Raw genomic sequence first — 22959 nt, 5'->3', positions numbered from 1 at the left:
TCGATAAATATTTTAGTGTAAAAATATGAAAACTTAGAAATGAAATATGAAGATTTATGTTTTCTTGTCGTTTATATAAAAACATTCATGGAAAACAAAATAATAGAAACGTAATATCATTTTTAGAACAAGTGAATGCTCGAGTTATTTCCAAGCGTCAAATGAAATAAAACGGCGTTTTTCTGGCGTTACGCTTTTTAACTCCAACTTATGACGTCGCGTCGCAACATCTTTTTTGTGCTTAAATCACAATGTATATAAACACGTTTCTTCTCAATTAATAAATAATATATAGCAGAACCATGTTTTAATATATCTAAAACACGACGAACAGGTCATATACCTACGGAATAATTTTACGAGAGCGTAGCCCGGGCGAATTATTCTTCTCGGTGTAAAACCGATTCGGAGTGTAAATATTATTCTGTTATATGTTTGTCACAGTGAGTGAAATAATTTGGTATTGTAATACCTAAAATCGTTGATGCAGGGGAGAATGTTAAACAAGTTTGGACTGGCTGTACACTAAATCTCACAAAATCAAGTTTTTGTCAGTAGCTTAAAATATACGTTTTCTTCATAAGAAGAACATGTAGTTTTTTGTCGAGCCCTCTTGCGGAAGCGAAGACATTGTTGGCCAAATGGCTGTTCGGTGTATGTGCGTGCGTCCGTGTGTCAGTGCGTCCGTTCGTATGTGCGTGCGTCCGTCCGGATTTGTTTGTCCGGACCGTAACATTGACATGTATGGATCAATCTTGTTTATATTTGGCATGAATGTTAACCTCAGTGAGACAGAGTGTCTTGCGCAAACCCCAGGTTCCTATCTTAAATGTCGAGGTCACAGTTGGAGGTCAAAGGTTATGTAAGGTCTTGTCCGGCTCATAACTTTGGCATGCATTGATGAATCTTGTTTATATTTGGTACGAATGTTAACCTCAGTGAGACGGAGTGTCATGCGTAAACCCCAGGTTCCTATCTCAAAGGTCAAGGTCACAGTTGGAGGTCAAAGGTCATGTCAGATCTTGCCGGCCAATAACTTTGACATGCATTGAGGAATCTTGTTTATATTTGGTACGAATGTTAATCTCAGTGAGACAGAGTGTCGTGCGCAAACTCCAGATTCCCATTTCAAAAGTCAAGGTCGAAGTTGGAGGTCAAAGGTCATGTTAGGTCTCTTTTCCAGCCCATAACTTTGACATGAATTGAGGAATCTTGTTTATATTTGGCATGAATGTTTAACTCAATGAGACGAACTCTATCTCAAATGTCAAGGTCACAGTTAGGGTCAAAGGGCATCTAGTCTGACTACAACTTCTGATTTATTCTTTATTACAGCTCATTACAGCTCAGGTAAATCCCAGGCTGTCCATTGTGCTATCCGTTATTCATGAATTGTTTTGTTAAGTTCTTTTTTGTCCCTTTTTTCATGAATGATGACATTTAAGCTGTGTGGTTTTTTTTCAGTCTGTCAGTTGGAAATTGCATAGAGTTAAATTTTCTTCTCCACTTGGCTTAAAAGAAATTCTCTTTAACGGTAAGGCTTGTGACATGCCGGTGTAGCGTGATTATCACACGGTCGTGACCAGGTCCACGGTTTATATATGTTTTTCAAAACCTGCCCAAATGCTTATTCTTTGTCCAATATTTGCAAAATTTTGCATATTAAATTCTCAAAGATAGCTTTTGTAACTTACATAATTTAATTTTGATTTTATATTCCTGAAATTTAGATATATTGATTTGAATATGCCCAATTTGACGCATTTTACCGGCTTTTATGGTGCTTCTGAAAAAACTTGCAGAACACAGTAACTTATCTTTTTCACGAATCAGATTGTCTTAAAACTTGCTAGGTGTTAAATGTTGTGCATGGGACTGTTGTTTGTGAATAGCTACTCAAAATAATAAGATTTACACGCTCTGAAAATGACCTTTTTGTCTAAAACTCTACGAAAAACATGGCCGCGGTGTGCAAATAATGAGTTGCTTATTTCAAAACTGTCCTATTATTCTTCAGTAAAACTTCTTGTTAATTTAAGACTCTAATAACTTGCTTGACATACCCATAGGCAAATATCTGTTATCGGTGTAATTACACCTTTGGAGAAAAGCGTGATTCGCACGTTTTAATTTCATCATTCGCCGCCTGAAGAGACAAGATGGCGGAGCTTGCGAAATCGAAAGTAAGTAGATCTGCACTTTTGAAATAAAATGTTGTAGATTCTAGATCTTTCTGATTGACAGTCACTTGTTTATCTTATTTATCTGTTTCCACATATAATATGGATCTAGTAGATTACATACAACCAGTTTAAAATAATCACCTAGTGTGCGGATGCTCTTAAGACTTCTTGAAGTTCTTCAGCCAAAGCCTGGCCAGAGTGACATAAATAACTTTAGATCTAGGTCTACAAAGCAGCTGTAATTGTGATTTATTAGCTGTTTTCTACTACTGAAATTCGAAAAAAGTGATCCGTAATTAGATGTTCAGTTGGAATGTAATCCAAAAATTTAAAACGGGATCCATATCATATGGAACAGAGGAGATACTGAGATATTTTTATATGATATACTGTATGGGCAATGTCCCCACTTGTGTTAAACACTCGAAAGACCAAAATATTGGAAGCAGTTTCAGATCAAATTTTCATCGCTGCTGACCCTTTAAATTCTATAGGTTTAAATGCCGATTGTGTCACAATTTTGAAATTAATTTAAAAAAAGCATATATTTATCAAAAGGGGATTCGGTTAAAGGTAAATTTTATCTAACGTCGCATTGTGAAACAATGAACATAAGCTCTGTAGAGCTTTTGAACGACCCTTTTTTAAGAACAGTTAAAACCACTTATACCTTACCCCCAGCAATTTGTGAGTATATAACATTTACAACTGGGCCTACTGAGGCAATCGTGATAAAGTGCCTTACCCAAGGTCACATCGCAATGGGAGTTGCGAGGAATCGAACCTGGGGCCTTCACCTCTGTAGGACAGCATAATAGCCCTATCAACCAATGCGTCCGCACGAGTTCCTCATTAGTTTATGTTAAATTATGTAGTATATTTACAAGTTGTTGGCTCAGCTCAATCCAGGGGTCATGGGTTCGAGCCCCAGTGGGGTCAGGACTTCTCATATGACACTAGTACTGGTTATTCCAAGAAGCAGACTCGAGAGTGGTTCCAGTAAGCTTAAACTCTGTACATTTAAAGCAAAATACTCTTTTTTCATTACCAACATCTTACTCTCACCAGTATTTCACATCTTGTGATGGAACCCTCTTCACAAAAATATAGTGAAAAAGTACAAAATTTTAATGTAGAACACTACAATTTCAAAACCCCATTAGTTTTCTAAAGTCCTAAGGTTTTTCTAAGATCTTTTTTCCTTTCAGCTGTGAAGACAGAATATGTTTTTTTGTTTAACAGATCAACTTTCTCAGACATTTGATGAATGTCTATACACCCAAAAATGTCCCCTTTGCAACTTTTTAGTTGTTAAGTGTCAGATTTCTTTTATTTCTTTAAAAATAAAATTAGATTATACTTTATTTGTGCCGTGCCATGAGAAAACCAACATAGTTGGTTTGCGACCAGCATGGATCCAGACCAGCTTGTGCATCTGCACAGTCTGGTCAGGATCCATGCTGTTCGCTAACAGTTTCTCTAATTCCAATAGGCTTTAAAAGCGAACAGCATGGTTCTTGATAAGACTGCGTGGAAGCGCAGGCTGGTCTGGATCCATGCTGGTCACAAACCCACTATGTTGGTTTTCTCATGGCACGGCTCATTTTCCTTAAAAGGGAGTTACAGTTGATAAAAAAGCAGCTTTTTAACTTGACATATTAAGGACTGTTCAACATTCACAAAGCCAAAAGTGATGTCCCCTGTGCACCTTTTTTGACATTCATTTAATTTACCATTATATAAGAAACTCTGGACAATTTAGAATTCATTGTTTGCATTTTTTCAGAAGTAGCCAGTTTTCAAGTTAGGAAGTGGAAACATCAATTTTTTTACCCACATTATGTAAATGTTCACAAGTGAATACTGTGTAGTTGAAAAAAAATTTACTTACTATGAACATATTCTATGAATATATATTTTGCTGCAGTTTGTCTCCTGTGCATCTTCTTAGTAACATAATAAAGTATGTATGAATTTTACTGTCACATTTTACCATGCATGGCATTTTGTCATTTTCTACTCTCAGTAAGCAGTGCATGTAGAATAAATGATTTCAATGTGTTGGTTATGTTTAAAGTCACTTATTTTTCAGTTAAAGGAACACATGCTGTTGAATAAGCATTGTCTTTCTTGTGAAAAAAAAATATGAACAGTAAACTAATAATGAATGAATATTATACTGATTTTCAGTATGTGTCCCCTGTGCATCTGCAATGTAACTCAATTTTGAGTTGAAAATTTTAGAAATTAAGGTTACTGGACATTCTTGAAATTTGGCATGTTTTGAACATTCAAAATTTGAGGAAAAAATATGTTTTATAATAATATGTTAATTTATTTTCATTAAGCAACAAATTTTCTAGGCAAAGTTTTATTTTCATGTCAGATTTGTGCAGAAAGGCTGATTTTAAAAACCAATCTCCACAAACATTTGATTGAATAAGTTTCAAACCATACACATTACACCTATTACTTATCATATATGTTGAAAATATAACTGTTAATATATGTCCTTATCACAAAACACTGCAACATTTATCACCCATCATACTGCAATTGAAATTCACTGAACTTTCAAATTAAAGGCTGAACTATTTTCTGATAGGTTTTTCCAAAGAAGTATACATTTATTTTTATAGCTCTTTGGTTTTTCTCAACACTTTCCCAAAGTTATTTCCTTGAAATTTGAAGTATTTGCTATCATATAAAATAGGTGACCACCATAAGAAATAGGTTTTCAACTCTATGTCCCACTTTTTCTTCATTATTTTGAAAACCACCCAAATATAGAACAATCTGAACATCCAGTTATTTTGACTAAGTTGGAATAGGTAAAGGTAATTTTTATTTACCTTTGCTTTGTGAAACAGTTAACATAAGCTCGGTAGAGCTTTTTAGCAACCCCTTTTCAAGAACAGTTAAATACCCAGAGCTAACTTAATTCTGTTTCACTGTTACAGTAAATAATAATTAAAGACACTGATTCTGGTGTGCCTGGTATGTGGCCTATGGGGATGATAAGGTCTGATATTGGAGGTAAGGGCCAATACACTAGTCTGGACCATTGATAGACTTGCTTCTGTTTATCATAATAAGCTACTGTATAGCTACTGTGCAGTAAATAAATTGCAGGTGATATTTCTCACCTTTATAGCAAATCAGTTCTCACCTTTATAAGGAGGTTAGAAAGCTTGATTGAATTAGGGCTAAATACACAAAGTGATAGGATAAAACAGTGTTTCTTTCATATTTTTGATTTACATCTCATCATTGCTGTTTTTCTTTTTATCAAAAATGTAAAAAATGCATTCAGGCACTTAGCTTTTAGAAATAATAAATTATGTGTATTTTGAACAATGATATATCTTCATTGCTGGATTTTATTATACATAAAAGAAACGTTATTTAGACAACACTAGGGGAATTATGCATTTTTAATATATAAAATCCTTCTGTCCATATCCCTTTTTATCTATTAAAAATGCAACTGAATGCTTTTTTAATTTCTAATAAAATTCAGCAATTATCTTTTTTTTTCGGGTTTTTATTTGCTTACTTTTGGGATAAAAAGATCAAAATCATTGAATAAACAAACTTGTAATTCTCTTAAATAATTTTTTTTATTGTTAAGGAGTGAGAATTGCTTTGCTATAAGAGATATAATTTAACTGGCCAGGACATTACTCAACATGACTGAGCAATCATTATTAGTATATTATCATTAAAATAATTTTGTGTACATTCTAAAAAGAAAAAAGAAAAAAAAAAAACAGCAATGCAAAACACAGGAAAAAACCCAAATTTTAAATCTGTAGCAATAAAATTTAGATTCTCTGACAAAATTAGGCTACATGTCAAGTCTACAGGGGTTTTAGGGACCCAATCAACTGGACCAGACGGATCTTGTATATTGGGGATAAAAAAGTCTGGTATTTGAGGGGTGGGGGAGGGGTCATTTATATAGGAGATTTTTCTTTGTCTTTTAAAAAACAATTCATTAAACTCAGAGGAAAAATCTCATTACAGCAAGTTTTGTACATAATATAATGTAAACTATATATTGAAAAATCTTAAATTACGCCTCTAGTGCGACTCAAAACCCATTGATGAGGGCAAGTGTTTTGAAGCCAGAGACCTTAACTACTTGGCCACACTCACAGTGCCCCCTCACACCAAAATGAAGGTGAAAGATTTGTCATAGAGGGCCCTTATTGTTTCCAAGGTGTTGGGGTCATGACTCGGGCTCACAGGTGGTACCGGTTGATTTTTGTAGTCTTGGGGAAATTAGCCGGGTTCGAGCTCCTGTGAGATTCTCCCGAGTGTTAAAATTTAAAGGAACCTCATTTGACAGACTTATAAGCCTTTGGTTTTAGGCTTAAACCTTTAGATAATTGTCCACAATGCAGATAAAACCAAAATGTAACTATTTTTTAAAATTTTTAATTCAGGTTTCCCATTTAGATGATAACAAGCAACAAAGATGTAACAAAGTTCCAGTGAAAAATTAAGTCTCCAATATTAAAGTTACAACATTCACAAATCCTTATTTAAATAACAAAGTAAAGCTTAAAGTTTCCTTCAAAGTTCATAGGCTGACTCAATATAAGTCACTGATATGCCTCTATTTCTGGCAAGAATGCCAGGAATTTTTAAAACATCTTTACACTTTTGTGTCTAAAACTTAACTCCCTTAATAGCAGAAAAAAACTGCATGACAAGATTTGCAAATAAAAAAATTCACAAATGAAAAGAAATATACTTTTATCAGGACCCAAATTTCAAATTTAAGCTTAAAAGGGCCTGGATGACCCTCTCACATATAAAGCCATAAACTAATACCATTATTCAATATTCAAATTATATTACATGACAACAAGCTTATTAAAGATACCTGGTGATAGCAGACACACCAATTTATGAAAATTTGCAATTAGCAGTTCTGGACGGGGTAATGCCAGATGTCACATATCTGCACATAAAGTGCCAATATCTTTATCATATAGCTTGGCTTCACATTTTGTTTGCATATTATCTGCATAATAAATCTACTGAAAATCTTCTTAATTTAATAAATAAATAATCTTTAAAAAATACCTTTTTTAAACAAATTTCAGAATTTTAATTTCTTGCATATTTCAATTTAAAAATATGGCCTAAATTTTACTGCTATTACACATTCCCCTCTGGCATATTATGTTTGTCCCCAAACATATTAAATACATAGTCATTATAACATAATAGAACATAGTTTAAACATATGACATGAAGATTTTCTTAGTACATAATATAATTTTTTTTCTTTTTTCTTTTTGTGCATTATTTACATTATTTACAGACGGTACCATTTCATATTTATATTACACGTGTATATATGTTAATATTCTGAATAATGGCACAATCTTTTTTGTATCAATCTGATTCACTTTTCAAGAAAAACATCAATATAATTTCAAAACATCCTTTTCAATTACAGTTCGTGCCATTTTTGTTTTTATCATTATAACATCATTTAACAACTTCTGCCCTGTCTTATTCACATCTTTCACATTATCAAAAATAACACAGCATCATTGCTATTTCAACTCTGATTTCTAATCATCACTGTAATCATCACAAATTTAATTTCAGTATACATTAGCATCATTGCAAACACAGTTTATAATAGCATCATGGCTTTTTTTTCCTTCACAATTCATTGCATTTCTTAACTCGTTTCTGTTCACAGTTCTATAGAAATGTTTGTTTGTTACTTTTCGACAGTGTATTGCTTTGCACATCATTTTTCAGCTCATCATGGCACTGTCATTAGTTTTTTTTCTCATCATTTTATTGTCATCATTCAACCGACACTAAGACTGTCAATGTTTTTTTTTTCAGTTGCTACTTTTCCACTGTAGTTTTTAAATTTATAATAAAAATCACTTTCTTTCATTTTGATACACCATCATATACTGTATATACCTTGCTACCAGTTATCTGTGAACAAACAGTCCCAAACCATTATTAAGCAGCCCGCCAATTATACTGCTTAATTTTTTGCAAATAATGATTTTTGAAGGTAAATCAGAATCTCAAAAAAAGGATTATACTATAAATTATATGGAAATACTTATGACTCTATATAGAATGCTATAAAAAATCTGGTCTCTCAAAATATTTTAACTCAACTTAACTTCCTTGTTTAGATCTCTATATAAAAATAAAACTTAAAGGTGGCTTCATCCAAAACAGAAAATGCAAAATTTGTCATAATTGACAATAAATACCTATTAGTGCTTGCTAGAAGCAGACAGATTCTTTAAAATTGTAACATCTTCTCTTTGAAATAAGACTAAGGAAAAAAAAATGCAAAAAATTTTGACACCAATGTTGGGATAAAACAGAGGCTTCTCAAGCAAGACCTGCGCGTTTGATCTAACTTAAAACTCACTCCTATCTTATCAAAGATTGGCCCACCTATCAATAAGTAAGTTGATCTTTTTTTTTTTTGAGAAAAAAACAAACAAAACATACTGGTACTTACAACAACTATAGTCTATTTAAAGCAAAAAGAATATTATTTTGTGTTAAGAAATTTGGTAAATTTTATAATAAAAAAGGGGAGTTTTTTTTTCAAGGAAAGTTTTAACTCAATAAAATAATACTTCTTGTATTTTTTATTTTTTGTTTTAGAACTGACCTGCATTCTCCACTGTATCATCTATATACATATTTTAAACTATCTTATTTTTTTCTAATCCACCTAACTACAGGGGAAATTTGTTTGTACTCCCAATACAAGTAATTTGATTACAATATATACTGCTAATTAAATGCTACACTCTGCCTACTATGAAGATTTTTTAACATGACTGCTGGAAAATCATTCTTCAAAAGTTTCAGAAAGTTTTCCAAAGAACACGGGGCACATCTTCTTCATGGTACCAACATGGGGGAATATTTTTATTCTGGGACTGATCAGATACTGTATGTAACCCATGTCCTCAATGCATATTTCCAAGAGGTGCTCAGTTTAAAATGAATAATTCTGTAAGATTTTCATAGGCCTTCCTTCCCGTCTATCTAACCTGAATTTTAGACAGTCAATCTTTCCCTGTCTTTTCCGTTTCTTGGGTCAGTTTGTCAATTTTAATGTATATGTCCTCTGCAAATGCCCTAGCAGCTTGCAGCGGGGCACCATTCAGGGTTGATGATTTCCGTTGTAGATAAAAATATGGCTTACATTTGATGATACGAACTCCCAGCAGTTTGTTGTTGTCAATGTTGGACACTTTGTCCGAAATTTCACTGTCTTTTGTTTGTGTGTGGAATCTGATTTGTTCTTTTTGTTTGAGTGCCGGTGGATTTTGAAGTTGTGACCTGATTTACTGTTGGCTTTTCAAAGAACTTGAATTTTCCTTTCTGTGTTTGACGCGGCGTTTCTTCCCTTTCATTGTCTTTTCAGCATGAAATTCTTTCTCATTTGATCGGGGATCTTGCAGGAAAATTGCCAGTCTGGTTTTTTACCCTCCTGTTTATAACGCAGCTTGACAAAGTTTTCTTTTTTTTGACCAGGCCTCCAGGATTCTTGAACCCTCATGCTCTGGTAGGGTTTACATGTCCCATTAAGTGCAGTCTGGACAGGTTTCTGGAGAGAAACTCTAGATGTGTCTGTTCTGTTTGTCTGCTTGTGGATGTCTGCTCTTCTGCAGGTATTCTTGGCTGCTCTGGTGTTTTGTTTTGCCGTCTGCTTGCTTGACTGGCCTGTTGGGGTCGCGGCTGTGGTTGTTTAGGCTGCAGGGGTAACTGTGGCCTTTTTGCACTGGTGGTTGCTGAAGATCTCTCGGTCTGACTGGTTGTGTCTGAGGCCTTTCTGTCCTCTCTGGAAGGTCAGGGTCATCTTGGATCTCCTCAGGGTTCAACTCATTATTATGGTCTTCCTCTGGTAAGGGATTTGTAGGACGCCCTGCCGGTCATAATATGGTTTTAGTCTCTGTACATTCACCAGCGACTTGACCTCTTTGTTAGTTTTGCAATTTCTCAGTCGGTACGTGCCCATTGGAACATATTTGCACTATGTAATAGGTCCGACCCAATTTTCGGTGTAACTTTGGTGTTTTCCCCCTAGGGGAACCCTTTTTGAACAGTACAGCCACACTCTCTGTGCTGGTATGTAACAAACTTCTTTTGCATTCTTGTCATATTGTGACTTGTACCTTTCTTGAGTTTTTTTCGATATTTTCTTAGCTATTTGCCTAGCACCCTCCATATTCTGTAGAATTCTGCTTAAAAAAACTTTATGGTCCTGTGTCATATGCTCCTTGGGGGAATTAAATGCTGTGTCAATTGGCATCTGCATCTCACGGCGAAAAACATGAAATAAGTGAATACTCTGTAGACTGTGTTGCGGTGTGGCTCGATAGGCCATCATGATGCCTGGTAACATTTTCTGGCCAGTCATCCTGCTGATTCTGGGTGTAAGCACGTAGACCCTGCAGAACAACAGAATTCATACGCTCCACAAACCATTCTTTTGCGGATGATAGGAACTGGTAAGGTGTCTGGTGATTTGGAAAAACTCACACAGAGCTTTCACCACTTAGACGTGAAATTTTTTCCACGGTCCGTGATTGAAAATCAAGGTGCGCCAAACCTAGTTACGATTTCTCTGTAGAAAACGGCGGCTACTTTAGTGGCCTCCTGAGTTCGGAGCGGAAAAGCTTCACACCATTTTGAGCAGCTGTCTACCACAAGGAGCACAGTTTGTACTTGTCCTTGGTAGAGGCAGACCCTCAAAATGTCCATGTGCCTCTATCAAGCACATCACTGACTGGTTGCGGATGTAGAGGAGGTCGTTTTAGTATGAAAGTTACGCTTAGACTGTTTGGCCACTTCGCCATGAACGTACATATACCGGATATCATGGTACATAGAACTCCAATAAAATTTATTCCTGAGTGCCATATAAGTACGATCGAAACCTTGATGCCCCTAAAAAACAGTCATGATATAGCGAAGAACATCATCTCGAAACCCCTTTGGTACAGCTACTTGCTTTACCAGACGGTCTTCTCGAGGAGTGTTCTTGCCCCGCTTCGTATAAAGATGGACAAGTAACACCATCATCTAATTCAAAATTGTAGGCTTCAGCCACAACAGTTTTGGCCTTTTCTGAGTCCCTTTTGGCACAACATTAAAAATTTTGTACTTGTAAATATCCCTGAAGTCTGGACATGACCTCTGGGAAAATTAACTAAGTCTGGCAACTGTACATTCGGCGGCTTCCATCTTGCAGACTTGCCATAATTCTTTCCTGTGTTTCGTCCATAATAAAGTGACTTCAGTACTACAAGCGTCAGTTGAAGCATTTACATTAAAAACTTGATCTTTATCTGGTGTTTGGGTAGAACTAATCTTATACTTTTGTCTTGACAAATAATCCGCAGGATTCTGTTTTTCCCCGGCTTATGTACAATCTCAAAATTGTTACCCTTGGCCCGTAAAAAAGCTCCACCTACCTAACCTACTATTACAGCCCTTAATGCTCTGCAAGTATTTCACAGACACATTGTCCGTGAACACTGTAAATTTCTGATTTTCTAGATACTCCCTATAGTGCTGTATTCCCTCAACTAGTGGCCAAAGCTTCTTTCTCTGTAATGTGCCACTTTAATTCATTTCCAGAAGGCACGCCATTGTACGCAATTGCATGTTCCTTGCCATTTTGGACTTGGCGAGAGAATAAATCCAACAGAATAGTCACTTGCGTCAATTGTCAAATTAAAGGGCAACTCAAACTTTGGATAGGCAAGGATAGGGGCCTCAGTGATCGTTTTTTTAACTCATTGAAAGACGTTTTACATTCTTAGGTCCATTTAAATCTTTTATTCTTTTGGGCAACTATTTAAAGGGCCAGCTATCTTTGAGAAATCTTTACAAACCTGCGAAAAATTTTGCTGTTGCAAGGGAACTTTGACTTGTTTAGCACTTGTAGGACTTTTGAATTTTTTTCAGCTTTTCTATATTTTCAGGATTTACCCCAATGCCGTCTTTCGACACAATGTGACCTAGGTAATTAATTGACTTTGTGGCAAAAGCACATTTTGCCGGGGTGAAGCTTCAAATTAGCACTTTTAAGAAGCTGAAACAACTGTTGGAGATGGACAGGTGGGAATCAAATGACTTATCAAATAAAAGCACATCATTTAACATAAATCAAGGCCGACTTGAAGTTCAATAGATTTCAATACCTTGTACATTAGGCTTTGAAAGGTCAAGGTTGAATTGGAAAGACCCATAGGTAGGCGCTGAAATTGAAAATTTCCCCTGTGGGTAATGAATGCAGCATTATGTTTTGTTTTTGGGTCAAGGGGTACTTGAAAAATCCACTGCGCAAATCCCACAGAGGAGAAAATCTCGGGTTAAATGTCTGCCAAGGTGTCAAATACATCGGCAAACTGGGAATGGGAATGACATAGGGACCGACTTGTTCATTTAATCTCCTGAATCAACACAGAACCTGTACACATTTGGTTTCCTTTTTTGACCAAAACCACAGGGGCATGATAGGGGGAGGTTGACTCCCCAATGATGTCAGCCTCAAGATACTCATCTAGTTGCTTGTCGAGGACCCTACGCAAATTTTAGGGACTGACGGTAAGGAGACAACTGACGGGTTTTCTGTTTTTTTTATGTATGGTATGGAAATGCATATTAGTCTCCCCTAATTCTGAAATATCCTTGGCAAATATGTCTCTATTTTTCCTAAAAGGGTATACAGTTGCTCTATTGTTGATCGCTGAGATCTGTTTGATCAAGATTGATCCCCAGCTCATTAAACTATCCTCTTATAATACTTAGGATTAAATACCTTGCCCAGCACTGGACGCTACATTAAGGTCGCCTCAGGTTGAGGTCTGATACACAAGAGTTTGTGACTTGCAAAGCTTTAGCTATTGTGTCCCCTTTGATTCCAGGAACGCTGGCATACTGGTGGGGTCATTAACCGATATGTTTCCCTTGAATTTAGCACTCTACAGACCGTTTTACCTCCAGCCAGAGAATGTTTTCCCATCAAACTTAAAGTGGGTTCTAGCATAACAACTGATCCCATTTGGGATTCTGGGAACATGAACAGGGATAACCTTTTTCACTGTGAGGGGCACAATGGGCCTCACATGGCACTGAAGCTAGCACTATAGGTGTATTGTAGTCAGGGAAAGTATCTACTGTAATACACCTACAAATGGAGATCCCTAAGACTACTAGATTTATTTGCTCTAGGGGCTGGGGAAATTTTCAACTTCAGAGCCCCAAAATCTTCTGAACAGAATTTGTCCCCAAGAAAATCAATGCCTAAGATTGCTTGCATGCAAAGTCTCAAAAATTCTAAATTTCTGTTTCAAAGTTAGCCCTCCTAATTTACATCTAAAAGGTCTCTCCAAAACTAGATGTCGCTCTCCACAGACACCTAAATCTGCACCTATATCAACTGGACACCTTTGCCTCCGGTGCAACTTGTTTTAACAATCTTTTTGACAAAACAAGAAATGCTAGCACCACTATCTACCAAACAGATAACTATTTTTGCCAAACATAACTTCTACAAAATTTCTATCTAAACTGGTGCTAAAAATTGATTTTAGGCTCCTCACTACCAAAATCTGCAAAATTGGAGCAAACTTTCTGGCTGCAATTTCCAAGATTTTAATTAAGCTTTCTTGGGGCCCATCTTTCACTTTATGAAGGCTTACTATAAACAAGGAGTACAAAAGTCACTACTTTAAACTGAGAAACTACTCTATTACTACAACATTCAGATCTAGCAATGCCGCTTTAATTGTGGCATATCTGACACCTTCCTTGCAGAGCATATGAAATTTCATGCAGATTTATCTGCTCTAATTTTACAGCTTATACTATGGTCAAAATTAATTACTAACAAGTGTATGAAATGCACTAAAAAATTTATACACTTGTCTGAGACGTACTATAAACAACCTTTAAGAACCCCACTGGCTGTATCCAAATAACATCTTTTAATGAGGGAACCAAAATCATAAATGGCTTTAAATGAACATGATCTTCAGGAAGTTCAGAAAAATGAAACAAAAAAGGGACAGTAAGCCGCAGGGATTTAAATGGGAAAATTCCCACAAGTATTTCAAACAGTTTTTCCTTAACTGCAAAAATTTTCAATTCACGTAATGAACAGCTAAGCCTCTATCCTCAAATTTGGTGTTCAAATATTCCTAACTAAAACATCAGTTTAAAAAAATTAAACAAAATGACACAAAGTATTATTTTTTTCAAAAGATTAACACTAGTTTGCTTAGATATAAATTCTAACATCTCACTAATTTTCACCAGTAATTTTAATCCATATGCGAGTTCTCTCTTAAATTTGAAAATCGAAAATAAAATATCCTCAATTTAAGACAAATTTCTCACTAGGATAGGAATGGAAATAATATTATATTTACATGTATAAGACTGTCTGCAGTCCACCCTTTTTACAACTAGTCTAAAACAAATTATTTGTTACTTGGAAGAAAGTGTACCTTTAATTTTATTATATTCTTTTTTCTTCCTCAACTGACAAAATGTTCTTCTATGCAACAATCTGAAATTTAAGCCAAAGTTACTTACATGACTTTTCAGAAATCAATTTTTTGGTTATTTCAGCTTTGAAAATATGAAAAACAAACCCACTTTTATTTTAAAAAAAATGAGGCAAAACTCCGAGACCTTAAATATTTTCCTTTCAAAAGTGCATTATTGTTGCCTTTAACCTAAGAATTTGCCCAGAATCACAGGGTAACAAGTTAATAAGGAAAAGGATATTCAGTATGTACTCACCACAGTTTATGCTTTTTGGTAAATTTAGAGTTTCAAATGATTGTCTTGTATATTCCTGCATGCCCACATTCATAAGGATCCTGGGTTTTTTAGTTTCTAGTTACAGCCTCTCATCCCGGTTCCATCAAATGCACCGGAAAAAATAGATGTTCACGAAGTTGGTTATGTTTTTTATGAGTTCTGTAGTTCCATCGCCAAAGAAAAATTGTTTTTTTAACGCTTGGTTCGTAATTTTGTATTGATCTCAAGCAGAAATCCAGAAAGACCAAGATCAAAGAGTCCCATCCATGTTGAAGTAATGTTTATATAAATTATAAATTTGTTCTTATGTAGTTTTGTATGTTTCCAAAGTTTCTACACAATGAAATTTCCAATTTTTCAAACAAGTTAAATTCTATTCCTTTTCTTCATGTCCATCTCACTGATCGTACCCGGTTTTCTCCCCACACATCTGCATAGAGGGCCCTTATCGTTTCCAAGGTGTTTGGGGGCATGACTCGGGCTCAAAGGTGGTACCGGTTGATTTTTGTAGTCTTGGGGAAATTAGCCGGTTCGAGCTCCTGGAGATTCTACCGAGTGTTATAATTTAAAGGAACCTCATTTGACAGACTTAATAAGCCTTTGGTTTTAGGCCTGACCTTTAGATAATTGTCCACAATGCAGATAAAACACAATGTAACTATTTTTTGAAGTTTAATTCAGGTTTCCCATTTAGATGATAACAAGCAACAAAGATGTAACAAAGTTCCCGTGAAAATAAGTCCCCAATATTAAAGCTACAACAATTCACAAAATCCTGTATTTAAATAACAAGTAAAGCTTAGTGTTCCTTCAAAGTCATAGCTGACTCAATATAAGTCACTGATATGCCTCTATTTCTGGCAAGAGATGCCGGGAACTTTAAAACATCTTTACACTTTTGTGTCAAAACTTTAAATCCCCTTTAAAAGCAGCAAAAAATGCATGATCAAGATTGGGAAAAAAAAATAATTCACAAATGAAAAGAAATATACTTTTATCAGGAAACCAAATAAATTAAGCTTGAAAGGGGCCTGGATGACCCTCTCACATATAAACCATAAACTAATACCCTTATTCAATATTCAAATTATATCACATGACAACAAGCTTATTAAAGATACCTGGTGATAGCAGACACACCAATTTATGATAATTGCAATTAGCAGTTCTGGACAGGTAAGCCAATGTCCCCATATCTGCACATAAAAGTGCCAATATCTTATCATATAGCTTGGCTCACATTTTGTTTGCATATTATCTGCATAATAAATCTACTGAAAATCTTCTTAATTTAATAAATAAATAATCTTAAAAAAAATACCTTTTTTAAAACAAATTTCAGAATTTTAATTTCTTGCATATTTTAATTTAAAAATATGGCCTAAATTTTACTGCTATTACAGATTGAACTATACCATGCTACTATATATCTTAATAACAATTTGTGCATCATTATTCTTTTAAGATAACAAAATATGTAAAAGTAACTTTAAGTCTATGGTTATCTTCAAACAGGTTCAAATCTCTTAAACACTAATAAAACTTTTTTATGCAGTTTAAGTCTCTTCACTTTTAGACTTCTGATAGCAAGTGTAATTATACTTAATTCTGTAACTGAAATGTTATTGAATTGTGATTGCAAATTGGAAAATATGATGAACATGATAAATTTCTTTCTATTTTGTCTCTTGGAACCCTCATTTTATTATTCTGCACATGTGCATGTCTAAGTAACTATACTAAATTAAAAAATAGATTTATAAAATAAACACATTTTAGAAAGATATGCAAAACTCCTTGCAAAACTATTTGGTGGTATTTTGAAATTAAAAAGCAGAATGGTCTGTGTTAATAGGCAAATTCCCTCTCTTCTTACTTATTCAAATTCCCTGTCTTCTTTCTTATTCTGTATACATGTCAAATTTCACTGGAATTTTTTTTTCAAATATTATTAAAAATGTTCTTACATTAAATGCATTTTAAGCTCATCTGAGCATGAACACATGGGTGCCAGAGGGCATGGTCACTTTTCCTGATATGTATATATATATAAAAACTGCTGTTCCAGTTTTGAAATAATTTAACACAAATGGGCCTTTTGTGACCTTCTATAAAGACTACAAATTATTTTTTTGTTATAAACATGGGTGTCAGGGGTAATTGTCACTTTTTCCATATTTGTAATATTGGAAACTTTAAAAATGTTCTGGTCAGAAACAGCAGGGCCAATTTTAAGACAAATTTACATTAACTGTCTACCATTATTGTTCAGCTTATTCCTTTTCATTCAGAAATCATTGAAATCATGGGGTGGGGGGGTGTCATAACCTAATATTCACCAGTCCTAAGTATTACATTTTCTACATTAAGTTTTTTTTCAGAAGGGCTCTCATGTTATTACTGATACATTTTTATTAAACGAAGCATGTGTTCCAGATCATTTTACCTTGGAGTTTTAATGTATATATAGTTACTACAAAATTAATGCTAACTAAAAAAAATCTTTCATCATTATACATAATGTTATCTACGGTGAAACTTTATATAATTAAGAAAATGACCATTGATACTTTCCCATTTATTGATATTGAGTTAAATTAATATTAACTAGAAAATAGTATATTCCAAGTGGTGACTTTTTTTTCATAAAATAAAATTGTTGTCTGCATTTCAGATATTTTCTCATAGCTGATCCCTCCACTGTAACAAACCTATATTATCAACACATATAAATGCATATTTCAGATTGGTACTTGAAAGTCAATGGTTGATCATGATGACCATCTTTTTTTTAATGGAGAAAGAAACCAATATTTGCAGCTGGACAGGTTGTCACCACAGTTCAATGATTTAGGTAAGGATGGACATTCTTACAGATCTATATATGAACACGGTGAATGGTTCTTTGTAAAAGTATTTGTAATTTATACTATATAAGTTACAAATCTCATAGACTAGCCACTACACTGATATTTAAGAATTTGTCCAAAAAATTCAACCTTTGTCATTTTTCTTACTTTGATGTAATAGTGTCAGATGCCAGTCTAATTTAGTGATTTCATAGACTAGCCACAAGACTGATAATTAAGAACTTGTCCAAAAAATTCAACCTTTGTCATTTTTCTTACTTTGATGTAATAGTATCAGATGCCAGTCTAATTTAGTGATTTCATAGACTAGCCACTAGACTGATAATTAAGAATTTGTCCAAACAATTCAACCTTTGTAATTTTTCTTACTTTGATGTAATAGTGTCAGATGCCAGTCTAATTTAGTGATTTCATAGACTAGCCACTAGACTGATAATTAAGAATTTGTCCAAACAATTCAACCTTTGTAATTTTTCTTACTTTGATGTAATAGTGTCAGATGCCAGTCTAATTTAGTGATTTCATAGACTAGCCACTAGACTGATAATTAAGAATTTGTCAAAAAAAATCAACCTTTGTCATTTTTCTTACTTTGATGTAATAGTGTCAGATGCCAGTCTAACTTGGTGATTTCATAGACTAGCCATAGACTGATAATTAAGAATTTGTCCAAACAATTCAACCTTTGTCATTTTTCTTACTTTGATGTTATAGTGTCAGATGCCAGTCTAATTTAGTGATTTCAATGACTAGCCATAGACTGATAATTAAGAATTTGTCCAAAAAAATCAACCTTTGTCATTTTTCTTACTTTGATGTAATAGTGTCAGATGTCAGTCTAATTTAGTGATTTCATAGACTAGCCACTAGATTGATAATTAAGAATTTGTCCAAAAAATTCAACCTTTGTCATTTTTCTTACTTTGATGTAATAGTGTCAGATGCCAGTCTAATTTAGCGATTTCATAGACTAGCCACTAGACTGATAATTAAGAATTTGTCCGCCCCAGGGGTGACTTGATTTTACATAGGAAAATCTTCAAAAAATTTATATAAGATAAACCATGTAGCATTGCCTGTTGACTTTAACAAAATTTATTCAAATCATGACCCCGCCCCTATATGCAATATATTTGTCATTTGATACTGCAATTAAGTGACATCATTATAAAATATTTTTCTATCTATTTCAGGTCAGACATCAGCTTTTGAAGTTGCTTTCTTGGCACATCATGCTGTCCAGTGGAGTTCAAACCATATGCCAGGCCTTTATACATGGTCAAAGAAGATGAATTTGTTATTCAATTTGTGAAATTTGATTTAGCGAGGACTTTCATATATGATGATTATATTCAGCAGATTATCCTCAAGTGTGCACTTTCTAGAATCACAGTTTCTAGGAGGTTTTCAGTTTAAAGTTAGATTAATTGAAAAATAAGGGGAGCTATCATACTCACCATGGTATCGACATTGGCATTACACCAGGTTTAAGTTTTTCTTACCAGTCCATATTTTAAAAGGACCTTTTGACAGTATTGAAACTTACAACAGTAATGTATCATCATTATACCAAGTTTTAGGCAAGAGTACATAACTCCATCAAGGATTTGACTGAACTATGGCCCTTTGAAACTTTTGTCACTTGTTTATAATAATAGTCTCTCTATATAGGCAAGAGTTCATAACACTATAGAGTATTTTGGATGAATTATGTCCCTTTTGGACTTTGAAATTGGTTCAGTTTTTGTACAGGTCCACATTTTGACAAAACATTTTGACATATAGCTTTGAATCTTTCAACACTAAGTCTTACCATTACAATAATATAACTTAAAATAGTTGTTCAACATCATCAATCATCACCCACATCATATTACACAAGATGCATAACTCTTGCACTAAAATTTATTGAATTGTGCCCGTTTTGCTTAAAATGTACTTTGTATAGTGTTTTGATACACTTTATTTTTATCTCTCATATTACTTAATATTTTTAAAACAGACTTAGTTATTATGCAATATCTTCATCCGCCGTTGGAGTCATTAAACACAATAGTGACAGCTCCAGTGTTCTCAGATGTGCCCAGGCTCACTATCCAGCACCGAAATAGTCGAGCATGCTAACTGAGACAATCAGGTAGATAACTATGGACAGATTTTATGTCAAATCACCTCCCTTTATTTCAAATTGAAATGGGTACATCAGTGTAACTAATGAAGATACTGTTATGCCATCAGATTGACTTGGACACTCAGTGAAGATACATATTGACTGCATTTATGACAAAAGTACCTCCCTTTATTTTTTAGCTCACCTGAGCAATGCTCAGGTGAGTTTTTCTGATCGCTCGATGTCCGGCGTCCGTCGTCTGTCGTCTGTCGTCTGTCAACATTTAGCTTGTGTATGCGATAGAGGCTGTATTTTTCAATTAATCTTCATGAATATTGGTCAGAATGATAACCTTGATGAAATCTAGGCCGAGTTCGAAAATGGGTCATCTCGGGTCAAAAACTAGGTCACTAGGTCAAATCAAAGAAAAACCTTGTGTATGCGATAGAGGCTGTATTTTTCAATTAATCTTCATGAATATTGGTCAGAATGATAATCTTGATGAAATCTAGGCCAAGTTTGAAAATGGGTCATCTTGGGTCAAAAACTAGGTCACTAGGTCAAATCAAAGAAAAACCTTGTGCATGCGATAGAGGCTGTATTTTTCAATTGATCTCCATGAATATTGGTCAGAATGATTGCCTTGATGAAATCTAAGCCGAGTTCGAAAATGGGTTATCTCGGGTCAAAAACTAGGTCACTAGGTCAAATCAAAGAAAAACCTTGTGTATGCGATAAAGGCTGTATTTTTCAATTGATCTTCATGAATATTGGTTAGAATGATTGCCTTAATAAAATCTAGGCCAAGTTCGAAAATGGGTTATCTCGGGTCAAAAACTAGGTCACTAGGTCAAATCAAAGAAAAACCTTGTGTATGCGATAGAGGCTGAATTTTTCATTTATTCTTCATGAATATTGGTCATAATGATTATCTTGATGAAATCTAGGCCGAGTTCGAAAATGAATCATCTCGGATTAAAAAGAAGGTCACTAGGTCAAATCAAAGAAAAACCTTGTGTATGCGATAGAGGCTGTATTTTTCAATTGATCTTCATGAATATTGGTCAGAATGATTGCCTTGATGAAATCTAAGCCGAGTTTGAAAATGGGTCATCTTGGGTCAAAAACTAGGTCACTAGGTCAAATCAAAGAAAAACCTTGTGTATGCAACAGAGGCGGTATTTTTCAATTGATCTTCATGAATTTTGGTCAGAATGATTGCCTTGATGAAATCTAGGCTGAGTTCGAAAATTGGTCATCTGGGGTCAAAAACTAGGTCACTAGGTCAAATTAAGGAAAAACCTTGTGTATGCAATAGAGGCTGTATTTTTCAATTGATCTTCATGAAATTTGGTTAGAGTGATTGCCTTGATGAAATCTAGGTCGAGTTTGAATATGGGTAATCTGAGGTCAAAAACTAGGTCACTAGGTCAAACTAAAGAAAAATCTTGTGTATGCGGATAGAGACTGTTTTTTTTTTTTTCAATTGATTTTTATGAAATTTGGTCAGGATGATTGCCTTAATGAAATCTAGGTCGAATTTGAATATGGGTTATCTGAGGTCAAAAACTAGGTCACTTGGTCAAATCAAAGAAAAAACTTGTGTATGTGATAGAGGCTGTATTTTTCAATTGATCTTCATGAATTTTGGTCAAAATGATTGCCTTGATAAAATCTAGGTCGAGTTTGAACATGGGTCATCTAGGGTCAAAAACTAGGTCATATCTAAGAAAATGCTTGTTTTATCGCAAGAGACCAATTTTTTGGCCCAATCTTAATGAAAATTGGTCAGAATATTTGTTTCCATGAAATCACTAGGTCAAACATGTTTTACACTGTTATGGTGTGTTCTTAGGTGAGCAACCTAGGGCCATCTTGGCCCTCTTGTTATGTAAATGAATATATTTAGTAGCTTCTAATGAAATTGGTTTGAAAGGTTTTTTATGTCTTCCATGGTAAGATATAGTCATGTTAGATAACTCTTGCTTGAATGTTTATAGATATGAATACTTCTCTTATATATTATTGTGAAACTTGTACTGTGTATCTTCTACATGCATGTACCAATACATGATTACCTTCCCTGATTTTTATAAAAATGGATTTATCTCAGTAAGCACATATATAGGACTCATTTAAAATTTCATTATTGTCATTAGTTGGACAGAGACAATTATTGTAGATTATATTGACTGATTTTATGCCAAGTTACATTCCTTCGTTTCTTGTTAAAATAGGTGTATCTCAGTAACCAATGAAGATACTGATTTGAAGTGTCATTTATGCAATGAGATGGACACGGACAATCAGGGTAGATAACTTTTGACTGGATTTATGACAGATAACCTCCCTTTATTTTATGTAAATGAATATATATCTCAGCAGCATCTAATGAGATTGCTTTAAAATGTTATGTAAGTCTTCCAGGGTAAGAAATAGTCATGCCAGTACAAAAATGCAGCATTTGAGCCTAGGACCCTCAAACATGATATGAAGATTGGCCCTGACTAGTATGTGACCCACAGGTCAAAAGGGACTGTTACAATGAATTTTTTATCCTGATGATATTTAATGTGTAGCACTCTCGTCTAAAGTATTTTTGATTTATATGGAAAACAGCAGTGTTGGACAGAATTGGATGAAAAGTACATTGTTAGAACTTCAAATATGCAACATAAAGGTGAATATAGGTAAATTTATAAATTCTCACCACAGGATCTGTGGGTTAGTGGCTTTGATTTGTATAAATTCTGTACATAGGTCTATAACCTTAATCTGCTGAGAATTTCTTCCCTTAAATGATGGATTATTAGGAAAGACACGTTATTATACATTGTAACAGTTGGTGTTTAGATCCTATAATTTGTTGATTTATTAATAATAAAACATAAAATAAATGTTGAAAGTTTCATAAAAGATCGTTTCTTATGATTTTCCA

General features: G+C 34.3%; 1 long non-coding RNA gene across 1 annotated transcript; it reads left to right on the top strand.

Moving 5' to 3' along the window:
* The first annotated feature begins 1878 nt into the window (after window positions 1-1878).
* LOC128548408 (uncharacterized) lies at window positions 1879-22724 on the top strand. The gene is made up of 3 exons (XR_008367017.1): window positions 1879-2183; window positions 17787-17895; window positions 19105-22724. It is a non-coding gene; the product is annotated as an uncharacterized LOC128548408 (long non-coding RNA).
* Window positions 22725-22959: the final 235 nt, after the last annotated feature.

The sequence above is a fragment of the Mercenaria mercenaria genome, chromosome 14 (assembly GCF_021730395.1).
Source record: "Mercenaria mercenaria strain notata chromosome 14, MADL_Memer_1, whole genome shotgun sequence".
NCBI classification, from domain to species: Eukaryota; Metazoa; Mollusca; class Bivalvia; order Venerida; family Veneridae; genus Mercenaria; species Mercenaria mercenaria.
This window is presented reverse-complemented; position numbering and strand designations above follow the sequence as displayed.